This window comes from Apis florea, unplaced genomic scaffold, assembly GCF_048593485.1.
Source record: "Apis florea isolate Af1SG1 unplaced genomic scaffold, ASM4859348v1 contig_1794_pilon, whole genome shotgun sequence".
Classification (NCBI taxonomy): domain Eukaryota; kingdom Metazoa; phylum Arthropoda; class Insecta; order Hymenoptera; family Apidae; genus Apis; species Apis florea.
Window position 1 is genome coordinate 1,261,505 of NW_028256482.1, and position 15,106 is coordinate 1,276,610.

Sequence of the window (15,106 nt, forward strand, 5' to 3'; positions counted from 1 at the left end):
ATTTCAATATAACTAAGATGTAATACATATAATGGAAAAAGAAATTTGTTGGAAATATAGTTATCTATAATAAAACATTTTTAGAAAAATTTTTTTGGAATTACTAAAAAATAAAATTCAAAATTTTGTAGCAACGTTATCAGGATTTCAGAATGATTAGAAGTATGTCTTGTAACATATACTTATATGTACTAGTTAGATATATTGTTGTAATTTGCACTGACATTACTATTTTATGATTCCCATTATATACATATAGATTGCATACAACATTGATTTTCCTATTAAGTACGAAAGTTCTATTGATTTTCGATCAGTCGTAATAAATGATTGGAAAAAATCTAATATATCATGCTTTTTAACTTTTCTTATTTATAAATATTTATAAATATTGAAAAATTATTGATAACGATATATAATACAATAAATAGATAAATGCAAAGTCAATATTAATAGAATGAATATCGAATGATGAAAACATTAATAAATCGAATAAAAAATTTCAATGAAATTAATATCGATCAAATGATATCGATAAAAAGATTCTTGAAATGATTATAAAAGATTATAACTTTACGAAAATCTTTATTTAGATACTTGCGATATCTAAATCTTCTTCTATTATTGGCAATATATTTTTTTGGTATCATAGTGCATTTGCGATAATTTTTTTAATTTTTAATATGCAATGAAATCGTGTAATAATGAAACTATAATAAAACTATATGTTAATATAATAAATTATCAATAAAAAATATACTTCCTAATATATCCCAATATATTTTTTATACTTTGATATAACAATATATAAATTATCTTATTTATTTTTTTTTTATTAATGTTGTTCATTATTACTATTTTGTGCTTAATGAATTAAAAATAATTAATAATTATTAAAACTTTAAAACTAACTAAACTTAAACTAGTACTTTCTTATAATATATTAATTAACATCAATATGATATTACAATTATAATGTTCATTTATCAATTTCTATATTTATCTTTATTTATCTATTATCATCATCATTATCATTTATCTTTTTCATTTGTCCTGAAACATTTAATCCACACTACGAACAAAAATATCAATCGAAATACGTGACGTGCTTTTTAACGATATGAGCAAGCTTGAAACTAAAATTCAATTAATAGACAATTCATTTAGTGGTATATTAACAAATCGTGGTGAAATGTCTTCTTTTTCTAGGAAAAATCTTTTGTTGAAAAATACAAACATGTCGGTGGCAGGATAACAGGTAAGTTAGGAGGTTTCGTTATAGGTTATCCCGAAGGATAGATATTCACTACTAGTGCAGGTTTTCCCCATGGAAAAGCAACGTTTTTCGGCCGAGAAGTTAACACGTATCAACAAATAAAACCGCTGAAAGAGGCTGTATACGTTTTTCCCGACCTAGGGCAACTTGGCAATATAGAGAATAAAGTTGCCTTCGAACGAGAAAATTCCCGATACTAGAACGTGAATTTCCCTCACGACTAGGAGGCCATGTTCAGAGGAAAGTTGAAAATCTTTCGAAACAACTTTGCCCGTGGGATATTCTCGACATAATGAGATCCTGCTCTCACTTTGGTCCAGAAATCAGTATTATCGACCAATGGACTTTCCCTCTATGTTTAAATGAAAGTAAGAAGTAGAAAATTATTTCAATTAAAATCTCCAATAATCATAGAGTCAAAAATAAATCTAGATAAAATAGAAAAAAAGGAAAAGGGGAATAAGAAAAAACTAATCATCTTAATTTTTCAGATATAATTTTTTTCGTTCATTATTATCATTACTTATCAGACTTCAGCGATATCAACTTATGAAAATAGATTATGATATGATGAAAAAAAATTGAAAAAATTGGAAATTGGACTATATTCGTAGAAATTTTATTAATAATTTTATCTAAATTTAAGTTGGATTTGTATTGAAGTACAGGAATATAATAATTCTATTCATATTTTAAATACATTCTAAAATTATTTGTTTTCAACTATCTATTGTGAATCTAATCTCAAATGTATTAAAATATTTCTTATTTTTCATTTCAATATAAAAAAAATTCAATAAATCTTATCGATAAGAAAATATATATATATATATATATATATATATATATATATATATATATATATATATATATACGAAAAATCAATATTATAAAAAGACATTTTTTTTCACACTGCGAAAAAGATTCAAATTGAATCATTCAGAGAAAGATTCTTAGAATAGATTTGAAACATAATCTAACTGTAGAAGTAATTTATTTTAAAAGTAACGATTTAAAATTTAGTGTTTGATACTAAATTTATATGATCCGATTTTATTACTAACTAGTGGAATTGTCTTTAAATTAACCAGCAAAAAGACTCTATTACAAATTTATATTGCCTGTATTACAAAGTGAAAAATAAAACAACATAATATAACTCTTTTTTGCTATTCATGATTTCTAATAATGATCAAAAGTTATTTTTTAAAAATAATATTTAATTTGTCATAATCTGAATTTACTGAATAAATATTTTAAGATAACAAATCATTTAAAAATTATCTTTATTGATTTTGTAAATTTTTATTCACTAACACTTTAAAAATTAACATAATTTTATTTTCAGTAAATAATGATTTTTTTTTATATAAAAATAATTTTAAATAAAAAAATTTGAATTAGATTTTGTATAGATTAGAAAAAACTATTATTTTGTGAAAAATTATCACAAGCATTTTTAATTTATTCATTTATATTATAGACATATTATTTTCATTTTGAAATATCAATAAATTTTTAAACTAAGTAAAACTGAGAAAAAAGTATTGTAAATTGATAATATATTAAAAATAAAAATTAAAAAATAAATATTTTGTTTAAAAAATCAAAAAAATGGCACTTTAAAAATTAAATTCAGTCAAATTATCTTTTTCATTAAGTTTGAGATAAATTTTTGAGTTTTTTTTTCATTTCGTATAAAATAATAAATCTCGTAATGAAATCTTTATGTATTTGACATGAAAAGGGTATCCAATGATATATATATATATATTCGTGCTTTCAATTTCAGAGAGTAATTGAGTTAGGAAATGAATATTCGAAAATTAAAGTCGTACCAGATTATATATTAACTGCTAATTATAGCGGTAACTTAATGTAAAACTGTGAAAATATTTAAACAATTAAAGTGCCCTAACAGAAATTTAAAATGCAAACATCTGTAAGAATAGAAGAATGTTTCCTCAGTGATTGAAAAAATATCAAGAGTCACATGCAATTACAATAAAAAAGATCCATTTAAGCGATTGTTACAGCTATCAAAGAAAAATATTTTCCTGAAATATAGTAAGTGAAATATAACAAAGAAAATTTATTTTCTCATTTTTTATAGTTTCTGCTATTTTCTCACAAAACCATTCGCATATTTATATTGATACTCTATTTATATGATATTTTTTGCTTATAATTGTTCATCTTGTATATAATGAAATCTAACCAAATTTTCTTCATTATTAAAAAATAATCTTTAATCATATAACTTTTAGTTTTTTATTTCGCCTTAATAAAAAATATAATCAACAATGAATAACAATAGAAAAATATTTACATTAAGCTCATATCGTTATCGTGAGCAAGCGCAGAACGGTAGTATAAGATCGATAAACATTTCTGTGTCAGTGTAATATCAATGTAGGCCACAGGTGCTCCACCAGCTTCATGCCCTCCTGCTCATAACGAGGTGTACGGAGACCGATGAAAATGCTTTTGATGTAACGGACCAGCATAATTGGCAGAGTGAAAGACGAGAATGTCGAAGGACAATTCGTAGAAAGGAATCGTAGCTGGATATCAATGAACTTAACCTCGTTCAGCGTGATCGGTCGGTAACTTGTTTGTATCGTTTCCGAATACAAAAGTGTTTCTGGTCGATGAAATTTCATTCTTTTCTAAGAAATTCTTTTGTCTTATACAATCTAGACAGTTATCGATATTGTTCAGGAAGTATCAAAATATATACATATAGATATAATGTTAGTTAGGTTAGAGATTCACTAATATACCAGATGTGCTGGCAAGATAATCTGCTAGAAAAACTGCCGATTTGCCCGAAAATCCGGGAATACTGTATCAGGCAGTCAGGAGAAGATTCAGAATGCTTCTCTAACGATACCAATCCTTCTGATTCCCTCGGGATTCTCTGTGGAGGTGGAATACTCTCGATGAGCAAGGTAACGTCGAATTGCGCGCCTGTTTCACAGGATAACAAGCTTGACGGAGGTTCTCTCTAAATAACTCTGATTGTTGACTTGCGGTAAATGATCGAATCTCTGAATTATTTTATCAAAAATAAATTTAATTGATAAAATTGAAATGATATATATAAAATTGTGAAATAAACTTATCTATATATTCCGTATGATCGCTTTCATTAACGGATATAAAAAAAATTATAAATGTCATAATTATAATGTAGATTTTCATCTTTTTTGTAATATAAAATTTTTTTCTTTAGTAGTTAATTAAAAAAAATTTATATTATTAAATTAAAAATATTTTAATATCATAAAAAAAAGTTTTGATGTAATATTTTGTTAGTATATATTAATTTTAATGGTAATTATTATAAATAATTATTTTTTTATTTCATCTTTTAGTATTATTAATAGACTGCGCAATTATCATTATCAACTGGCTATTTCACTTTTAGAATTAATTTAAAATGTCAGTATACTTGTCTAGAACAGGATCTGAATCACGTGATATGGCAATGTTTGTTCTATTAGACATAATAGACAATTCCTAGGCTTTATAAAACTAGATTCTTTTTTTTTTTATATATAAAAAATATCTTTTTAAGCGAACCATTTTTTATGTCATTTTTAATTTTATATAAATTTCTTTAAAAAAGCATTATTTTCACTTATAAATATATATTATATTATTTAATGATTAGTTACAATAATTTTTTATTTGACTTTTTAAGTTGTACAGAATGTTATTTAAAGGATCGATTTTAAATGTGAAAATACAAAAATTGATATAATATAAAAATATAATTAATAATAAATTGAGCTTATTTATTATGTTACTAAACTTTGCATTAAATAAAATAAGTCTCAAATAAAATAAGACTGCTGTTTTTGCTATTACACTATCACGTTTTTATTTAATATAAACTTAAGTATTTATAATTTATTAAATAAATTTTAATCGATATTTTTATATATTAATTTTTATATTTGTTTTAGTCTTTAGAATTGACCTTCCAAAGGTATGCTGTGAATACATTAACATCCTTTCACTTATTCATAGTGAAAATATTATTCATAGTATAAATGTAAGTGTAATACTACAATATAGCTACAATAATTAATTAATTAAAGAGTTTCATAGCGTAAATAAAAAAAATAATTATTCTCTTATAGATTTTAATTTTTTTCCTAGTTTCTTGATTATTAATTATTTCAATAAAAAATATTTCCTATGTTCACGTTAATTTATAGTTTTTTACAAATGTTTAAATTTTTGATTTTGATCGAACACAATTGAATAGCATGAATTATTTAATAATAATTCCATGTATTATTTTTTTATAAATTTACCATATTTAAACAACAATTTTTTTTAAACTCTTATAACAAAAGAGTTGTTTCGATAAAATAAATGTTTGAATTGAAAAAAAAAAACTTAAGGTGCAAACATTTCTGTTATATATATGAAATACTTGCTTATGTGTGTATATATATATATCATAACATCTATTGAAATTCATCCTCGAACGCAGAGTACAATTTGAATAAACCGTGCATGTAGTCTATGCGTTTTATTCTCTTTCGCTTTTTTTATCGTTGTTTGTGAATCGATTTCCCCGGATACTTGCTACAAGATGGTCAAAGATCTGTACATTTTCGTAATTCGGTACGTGTTTCGAAGATGATGAAGCGCATTCCCTCGAGAATATCTTTGAGGGAAGAAAAGGAATAGGCGGTAACTTATCAGGAGCCCAGACTCACCGAAAGTATCCCAAGGGAGCTGAATGGTAAAGCGCAGGCTTCGCTCGACCGTAAGGGTTGCTACCCTTGGATAAAGACAGTGTTCCAGATTGTGTAGAGATGCTTCATGATTTAAATCATAGGAGGAAATGGCATGTTAACGCAGAATTTATATGTACGTGTGATATTATTTATTTATGATGAATTTTCAGTAAAAATTTTAACAGTTTTTTATAAGTTTTAATAGGGATGAAATTTATTAAAATTTGTTATAATAAATTCAATTCAGATTCAACTAAAAACTTGCATATTATTTTATCATTTCATAAAATATATTCATAATAATAGGTTAATATAGAATAGTAATTATTAGAATTGTAACAACAATTTTAATGACTTTAAAATATGTTGTTCAAACCAAATTATTTGAACAATTTTCTTTTATGATTATTTATTTTCAAGACATAAAAATATTTAACTACCCTAATTTAGTTAACTACATTTCTAATTCAACACCAGCAGATCTTTTTCTATTTGATGAAATTGAAAAATAAATAATTTCGATATTTAAAATATATAAATAAAGCAATTAAATATCATTTAAATAAAACAATTTTTAAACTCTTTTAAACAAACAAATGATTTTATAAATCTTATATATTGAATTTTTTAAAAATTATTTACTAAAATAAGAAATAAAAAAGTTGCAATCTTATATAACTATTTATAGTTGTTCTGAGAAATAATTCGTATCTTACGTTACAAGGAAATTCACTTTATTGAAAAAATTTTTTTGATTTTATTGAAACTTCGTGTGCATGTGGAGAGTATAATGGAATAAGTTTTTTATCGAAGAAATATCTTCGAGGGAATGAAATCAATTTTCCCAAAATTTTAGCATCTTTTAAATTTTAAAAACAATTTCATCTGAAAATTTTCTTCAATAGGATGATAAAGAATTAAAAACTAAATATTTTATAATTTAAAATTTTATCTTCTACCGATATTACAAAGTTATATTTAAAATAATGAAAAAGTACTAAAACTTTGAGCGTAGATTTTATCTCCTTAAAATGACTGTTCAACTAAAAAAAATTACCTTATAGATTATGCTCTTACAAACGTTCATTAAAAATAAAAACAATTTTTTTAAAAATAAGAAACTAAAAAGATTAAATTTTTCTATTTATACTTTTTTATAAATATAAATACTTCTATGATTGTGCGTTTTTTAATAATCTCGTTATTCTTTTTCTATTCTTTCATTTCTATTAGTATAGAAAATAATTTTTGTTCACTATTAAAAATCGCAAAAACAATAAAAACAAATTTTATCTTTCGTTTCATTATTTACCTATCGTTGTTTAATTCTTTCTAATCATCATTCCCTGATTCTATCTATTAACTAAACTGCTTTCTTCGTAAATATCGTTGATGCTTCGAAGCTGGAAGTTTCGACAGTGCAATCGACACGCTTGGAAGAAGTTACGAGGGCATAACGTATAGGACGTAAACATAAAGCGAACAGCGTAGTACGTAAGTCGTAAAACCCTGCCAGTTGGTAGAACGCTATACAAATACAATCGCATCGGTGCTGCATCTAGCTGCGTTTCTCCATTAAAGTATATATACGTATCAACACGTCACTGTGTACGTACAAAGTTTCCTCGAAGTAGAATTGTGCCGTTGATACGAGAATGTATCGTGAGTAAAGATATTTCGAATTTTATGTTCGAAACGGTATAAGTTAAGGGCGTTTCATACGGGAAGATCGTGGGATCTTTATTGAGAAAACCGCACAGCAATCGTCGCAAAAAACGGTAAAATAGAAATGAGAATTCGTAAATCGAAAATCGAAATCGCGATCAGTTGAAATTTTTCTTTGGAAGAGTTCACACAGCGCAGCTTTCTGTCAACACTTTTTGAAATTACAGAAGGAAACATAAATTTTCTATCAAAGGGATGAATTATACGTGGAATAACGCTGTTGGAGCTGTTGGATAACGCTGCCGTTAGGAATAAAAAGTAAATAAAAATTTTTCTTTGGAAGAATTTTCGAGAATAAAGCAGGCATCCAATTTTCTATTAATATTCTTTGAAAACCGTAAGTAGAGAAAGAAGCATAAATTTTTTATCAAAAAGGCGAATTATGTGATGTTGGAATAAAACATAAGATTCAAAATTTGGAATTTTCCTGTGAAAAAATTTTTGAGAGTAAGATAAGTGCATGCAACTCTCTTTAAAACTGCAAATACTGGAGGAAGCATAAATTTTTAAAGAGTAAACATTATTAAACGTAATAACACCATTCATTTACGTATATGTAAAATTTCACAAATATGCGAAAATAACAGGTTTAATTTTATTTTCTAACAAAGTTTATAATTATTTTATAATTATATTTTATTAATTATTTATTTTTTTAACGTTTTTTAAGAAGATGAATAAACAGGTCATCAGATTAATAGTAATTTTCTTAGATTTTGTCAAAAATTTAATTTTTGTAAATGTACTCAAAATCAAAATCATTTGAAAAATCTTAAGTATAATTTTATGTTACTTGTTAACAAATATTAATTTAAATAAAGCGTAATTTTATTCTACTAGATGATATAATAACAATATGTTAATACATTTAAAATCGATGAGTATTTGCATGATAATTGATATTTGGTGATAATTCTCTATTATGCCAGTTAACTCAATACAATCGCATCTTCAGTTTTTCTTTTTGCATATACATTTTTTATTGCCATTATCATTTTAGATTTTATTCTATTTTAATATTTTTGTATTTGAAAATACAAATATTCCTAATTATCTCTAATGTGTCCAATGAATATATTAATCCTATGTATGATATAAATTTTTAATTGTCTCTCAATAATCTTAAATCTTAAATTTTCATCAAAAAATTTTTACAACCTTTCTTGTTTCATGTTAACATTTATAAAACAGAAAAATGTGAAAGAGGAATGACACACATGCGAATCACCGAATATTAAAAATTCAAGCCCATTTGAATCATTTCGAATCTCAGAACAAATTTAAGAATTACCAAGTAAATAGATGTTTACCTGATGCGTGGTCGTGCATAGTAGAGACAATAGAAGTAAGTACGTAGTACATAGTTGGTTGTTTTTAGGAATGAGCGATGAAAAAGATGGCTTGGGAGTAAGATTGCTAAAAGACAGAAAGGAGAGGAGAGAAAGGCACAAAAGCGGAAAGGTGATGGCAGAAAGGTAAAATAGCAGTAAGGGAGGACGTAAAAATGAAAAGAGTGGTGGAAGGGTAGGAGGGAGGGAGGGATGAGGAGATTGGAGAAATAAGAAAAGAATCGAGGAAGATGGAACAATGGTACGGGATCCCCGGGGCGTATTTCGCCCGCAAAAGTACGCAGAGGGAGAAAGACAATCGCACGAAAATGCGTACTCATACGTGGCCAGGTGTATGTGCGTGCTTGCAAAGCAGCAACTTACTAGGAGATGAAAGTGAAGGAATTGCTATATAAAGTATTCGGCGTAACGTACAAATATGGAATGAAAGAATTAACACGATTGTCCCTCATAAGAATAAATATTCCTTATATATAGAAATTAATTAGAATTAACAATACTAGAATTTACTACATTAAAATTCGACACTAAAAAATGCGGAAAGGAAATAATAGAAGAGTCGCAGATCGTTTTGTGAATTATAATCGATGAACTATTGCGAGAAATTATGAATGCAATCGAGAAAATTATTTTCCATGTTCTTTGTCTCGTCTTCTTTTCTTGTTTTTTTTTAATGAACAGTGTTAATCGACATTTTCGAGGAGGATTGAAGCATATGAAAATTAACAAACGCTTACTTATATAAATTAACAACTCCTTCCTATCGAATTTCTTATAATGTCACATACGTATGCTTGAATATATGCTTCCAGATTAAATTCCAATAACTCGTTTTCAACATTTAATGTTACTTCCTTTTCTCAGAAATTAAAAATTTCTCAGAAATCAAAAGATTTATCTCAATAATTTCGAATTTATTTTAATGTTATTAACACTGCAAAAAAAAAGGAGAATTTATTCATATCGAATTATTTTTTATGTAATTTATATATATTTTTATACAAGTCTTATATATGATGCAGTTTGAACAAAATTGAATTTTTAATACTTTTTTAAAATATTTATTATGTCCTATTTTTTAAACGAAATTTAATTGAAAGTTTTATTAATTATTAATATATTTTACAAATACAATTACTAATGTATGTATGTATGTATTCGCGCAATAGTGTGGTTCTTGCATGTATATATGTTTTGAATATTTTTTTAATGTATATGCAAACATATATTGATAATTTATATATTATATGTAAATAATATTTTATTATTTTTTATTGTGGAGTATTTATCTACATATAGAATCTTATGCGTAATAAATAATTGAGGATCAAGTGAATATTTATACACATATAAAATATTTATATACATTTATTTGTTGTTGCATTCGCTAATTTAAAGAAAAAAATTTTGAATTTGGTAAAAATACAAAAATAAAACAATGCACAGAGAGAATGCCGGAAAAAGTACGAGTTGTAATTAAAAGAAAAGAGAGAAATACAAATTATTAACATGCATGCATACTTTTATAATTAATAAAAGAATAAAATAATTACACATAGTAATTAATAAAAATTATTATCAAATATTTATATTTTATCGCTCATATCTTTAAATTTTATTAAAAACAAAAAATGTAATTTTATTATAAAATGTTAAAAATAAACATTTTATTAAAATAAAATCTACTTATATAGTGATTTAATATGAGCATAGCTGAGAAGAACATAGTTTTTGAAACATTATCGTGATATCTCTAAAATAAATATAATACAAAATAATTCTATTGAAAAGTTTATAATTTGCAAAAAAAAATTTGGAATCGATAATAATATTTTGATTTGTTTCCCAATTAATTTTATAAGAGATTCTATTATATTCTTCTAAATCAAGATTAAAGAAAAATGAAGTATAACGGTATAAAATATTCAAAATATTTTTTTTTTAATTCTGACTTTATAGAAAATGTGCTGAACACAATTAATCTTAAATATAATAAATCTTAATATATGTTAATATATAATATAAAAGAATATAACACAGCATTTCATTTCAAAAATTAAAAGTTCCTTCATTTTCTGAAAAATGTTACAAATATAAAAAATTAATTAATAAATAATATAATAAATAAAATCTCTGTTACAAATACTTATATTGGGAGACTAAAGAATAAAATTTAAAGGAATCTTCACATAATAGAACAAGTATTGGGCACACAGTTTGATATTTATATTTAAATTAAAATGGAATAAAATAAATATTGATTTATACATATATAAATTTATATATTATATTTATTTGGTATAAAATGAAACAGTAATTAATATTACTCAATCTATTTCGTTTTGATAAAAAAAATTAAATTTATAAATCATAAATTTTTTATTAAATTTTCAAACTTTTTCAAAAAAGATAAAATCTATGATTTTTTTTTATTTCTATATTCACAAAAAGATACCAAGGTTTATTGAAATGCATATAAGAATTATCCAGTGTGATGCAAATAGTTTTCAATATTAATTTCATTCTGAATCATTGCAAATAAATTTTCCATACAGTATCATAATAAAAAATAGTTATGTTATTCAAATAAAATAAATAATATTTATATATTAAATAAAATTATATTGTATATTATTATAAGAAACTAATAACTAAATCTTCTTTCATTTTCATTGTTAATTTTAGAATATTTAGAATAAAAAATTATGCAACAAACAAATAATAATTTAAGTTTTATACAGATATATTAAAATCTATAAAAATACAATATAAAAAATTGTTTATTTTCCATTCTACAATTTCTGGTGAAAAGTTTTTTGTTGTATAAAATAATATAAATATAATATGAGAAATCAATATGATGAAGTAAATATAAAAAAATAAAAATAAAATAAATAATTCAAAATAAATAAATAATTCAAATTTTGCAATATGAGATAAATTAAGAATATATAAAAAAATGCTAATTAGAAAATGATTTAATTAACAAAAAACTCGAAAAAAGTATTTATCATTATGAATTCATATAAATATTAAAAAATTTAAATCGTTTCTTATAAATATTATTTATATCATAGTATTTTGCATTTCAAAAAATTATACTTCACTATATTTCGTATATTATTCTGTTTGACCAAAAATATATAGTATCAACAGTTATTCGAACGATATAAAATCATAGATATCTACTCGATTCGCATTTCTAATATTTTGTGCTTCAAACAGGGTACATTAACCTCGAGAATATGACTATCGTCGGGTTGAGGCCGTACAGCTGCGGTTCAAGGAGACACCCTTAAAAGGTCAAAAGTTCGTTCTCTTTGCGTGCACCCTGCGTGACATCCTCGAGGGTCGCCAGCGCTCCTGTCGCCTGGCAACGGTGCTTATTCGACCAATGGACGAGGCAAAGAGAACGAGAGAGAAAAGAGACCATAAGGGGAGTGAAAGAGAGAAGGTGAAACGAGAAAGGAGAGTCGATCTTTCCTCTTGCACATTTTCCCTCCTTCTCTCCCTCTCCTTTTTTTTCTTCGTTGCTGCCTTTATTTCTACGCACTACTCGACTCATCGCCAAGCGCTAGGCGCCACTTTAATTGGACCGAGCAATCGTCAAGTTTCCCTTCTTCCTTTGAAGGGTGCCAGCCTTGTATCCCCAAAAACCATCCCTTCGTCTTTGAAACCCTCGTGCTTCCTTCGTGCAACGCTCCCTTCTTTCCTCCTTTGGATTTGCTGCATCTTTTAGAAGATTCACGAGTGCTCGAAAGAGGGAACTTTAATATCTGCTTTCGTTCCGAGATCGTTTGTGCACGTACTCCGGCTCTTTGCGCTCGAGTTTATCGGACTACGGGTACGGCGTCGTTGGAAATCTTGAAAGTCCGACGGAAATACTGATTCGCAGATGTTGGCGAAACTTTTCATCGAAAATAGAAGAGTTACGAAGCAAAGGAATAAGAAATTAAGAAACACGATTTCTGATTTTCTCTTGCGAGGTGCAATTATTACTATATAAAGAAGAGTCATCTATGCTCTACCTCATCAATTTCTTCATCATTGAAAAATGTAAAACTAAATCTAATGTTACGTTTATTAATATGAATCGTGAATATTCAAAAATAGATATTTTTCATTAGTTAATTAGAATCTAAAAATATAATTTTAATTCCTATTTTTAAACTTTTTGAAAAGTCAAGATTATTATAGATTATTATATATTTTAAATTAATAGATAGTTAATTGTATTTACAATCGTATAAATTTCTTATTATAATATATAGTACATATTTTTTTATCTTCAATCTATATTATTTAATTTTCATTAAAAAATACAGATAGTTCACGAAATTATATTTAATTTATATATTAAATTCGATAAATAACGTTACTCCATAAGAATTTTAAATGAAAAAAAAATTTATTATTTATATAATATACGTTCCTCATATATTCGACTATTTTATTTTAAAACAAAAATTTTACGAATTACGAAAATTTTTGAAATGGGATTTTGGCCGATTTTTAGATGCAAATATCCTATTAAATATCAGTATAACCGCCATTGCTAGAACTATTCAAAATCGAAACATTATCTTTCTCCTAATACAGTCACAATCAACAATAAGAATGATTAGTAATAACTATTGCCACTAGGCGGCCTCGACTATGATAGAGTTCTCGCTATCGATAACAACGCATAATATAGATAATAATTGAATGAATATCTAAAAGATTGATAAATGTTACATTTTATAACATTTACACAAATAAGATTTATTTATTGTAATAATAAATGTCATATATTCATTATTCACTTTAAAAAATAAGTAATATTTCAATAATAAATGGTGTGTCATATCGCGATTTTAACCCATTTTATCTAACATTAAATTACTTATAACTTAATAAATAAGTTTCAACCAATATTTTTAACAATTTTTATGTTTATTGGCTTTTAGAATCAATAAAAACTATATATCACAAATATATTAACATTATATATGTATCTTTGGTTTTTTGTTCAAATTAAATGCGAAAGTATTTGTAGTGTGAATCTGTATATCGATTATATTATTTTATTATTATTATTGTTCTGTCTGAATCATTATCCCAAATTTAATTCATTAAATTTATCTCACCTAACTTAATATGAAGTTAAAAGATATGTAGAAATAGAGATAGAAATGTAATCCAAATTTGTTCTATAATCTAACGATCAGATTATGTTAGATTAGATTAGATTTTTGGATAGAGATGCAGAGAAAAAGCTTGCTCATGTACTGAATTTTTAAATTTAAAAGTCAATATTAATTTTTAAATCTAAAATCAATATTCACGTGAAATTTCCAAATATATAAAAAGATATTTATTCGATGAGTTCATAAAAAACTTATATTTCAAAAACTAAAATCTTTCAGTATCTATTGTATAAGACAAATTTACTTAAAAATGAAATCTTTATAACAACATATTTTCAAAATCATTCAAATCATTGAGTGTATCGAAATTAGTGCAGTATAATATCTAATAAATACTATTTATTTGATAATAATATTTTTTTCAATTTAAATGATCAATTAATTATTAATTATTTAATTTACTAATAAATTCTATAATTAATTTTAATCAAATCAATGTGTGTATAATAAAGAAATAAAAATAAATATTTTTCCTCTGAAATTTAAATTACAAATACAATGGGATTTTATATTAGATAAGTTTTAGTAATGAACACAGCAATGCACATAGAATATTTCCTGAATTCAATAAAACGGCGGAAAGTGGGATGTAGCCTCATAAACGAGTAATCTGCTATTCAGGTCATAACCTAGCACACGTCAAGCCAGGATGGTCATTTTCCTGGTAACTATTCCAGATTCCCTTCTCCTGCCTTGGGATTCCACAAGATTGGATGCAGAAGATAAAAAGGACACGCTAAGAAGAAAGATTATAGAGATGCATAAAAACATTTAAAACTCATGATCCTTGAATCGAATATTTCAAGATTA

At 25.0% G+C, this 15,106-nt stretch overlaps 1 long non-coding RNA gene across 3 annotated transcripts in view; it reads left to right on the forward strand.

The window, feature by feature from the left end:
- Nucleotides 1–15,106, forward strand: part of LOC147658631 (uncharacterized) — a 104,081-nt gene that overhangs the window by 76,993 nt on the left and 11,982 nt on the right. The window contains exons 3-4 of one of the 3 annotated variants that reach the window (XR_015293481.1): nucleotides 1,210–1,258; nucleotides 1,319–1,644. The exons of the other annotated variants lie outside the window; for them this stretch is intronic. This is a non-coding gene — a long non-coding RNA (uncharacterized LOC147658631). Of the gene's footprint in view, nucleotides 1–1,209; nucleotides 1,259–1,318; nucleotides 1,645–15,106 lie in introns of those variants that run through there. 3 annotated transcript variants of the gene reach the window in all.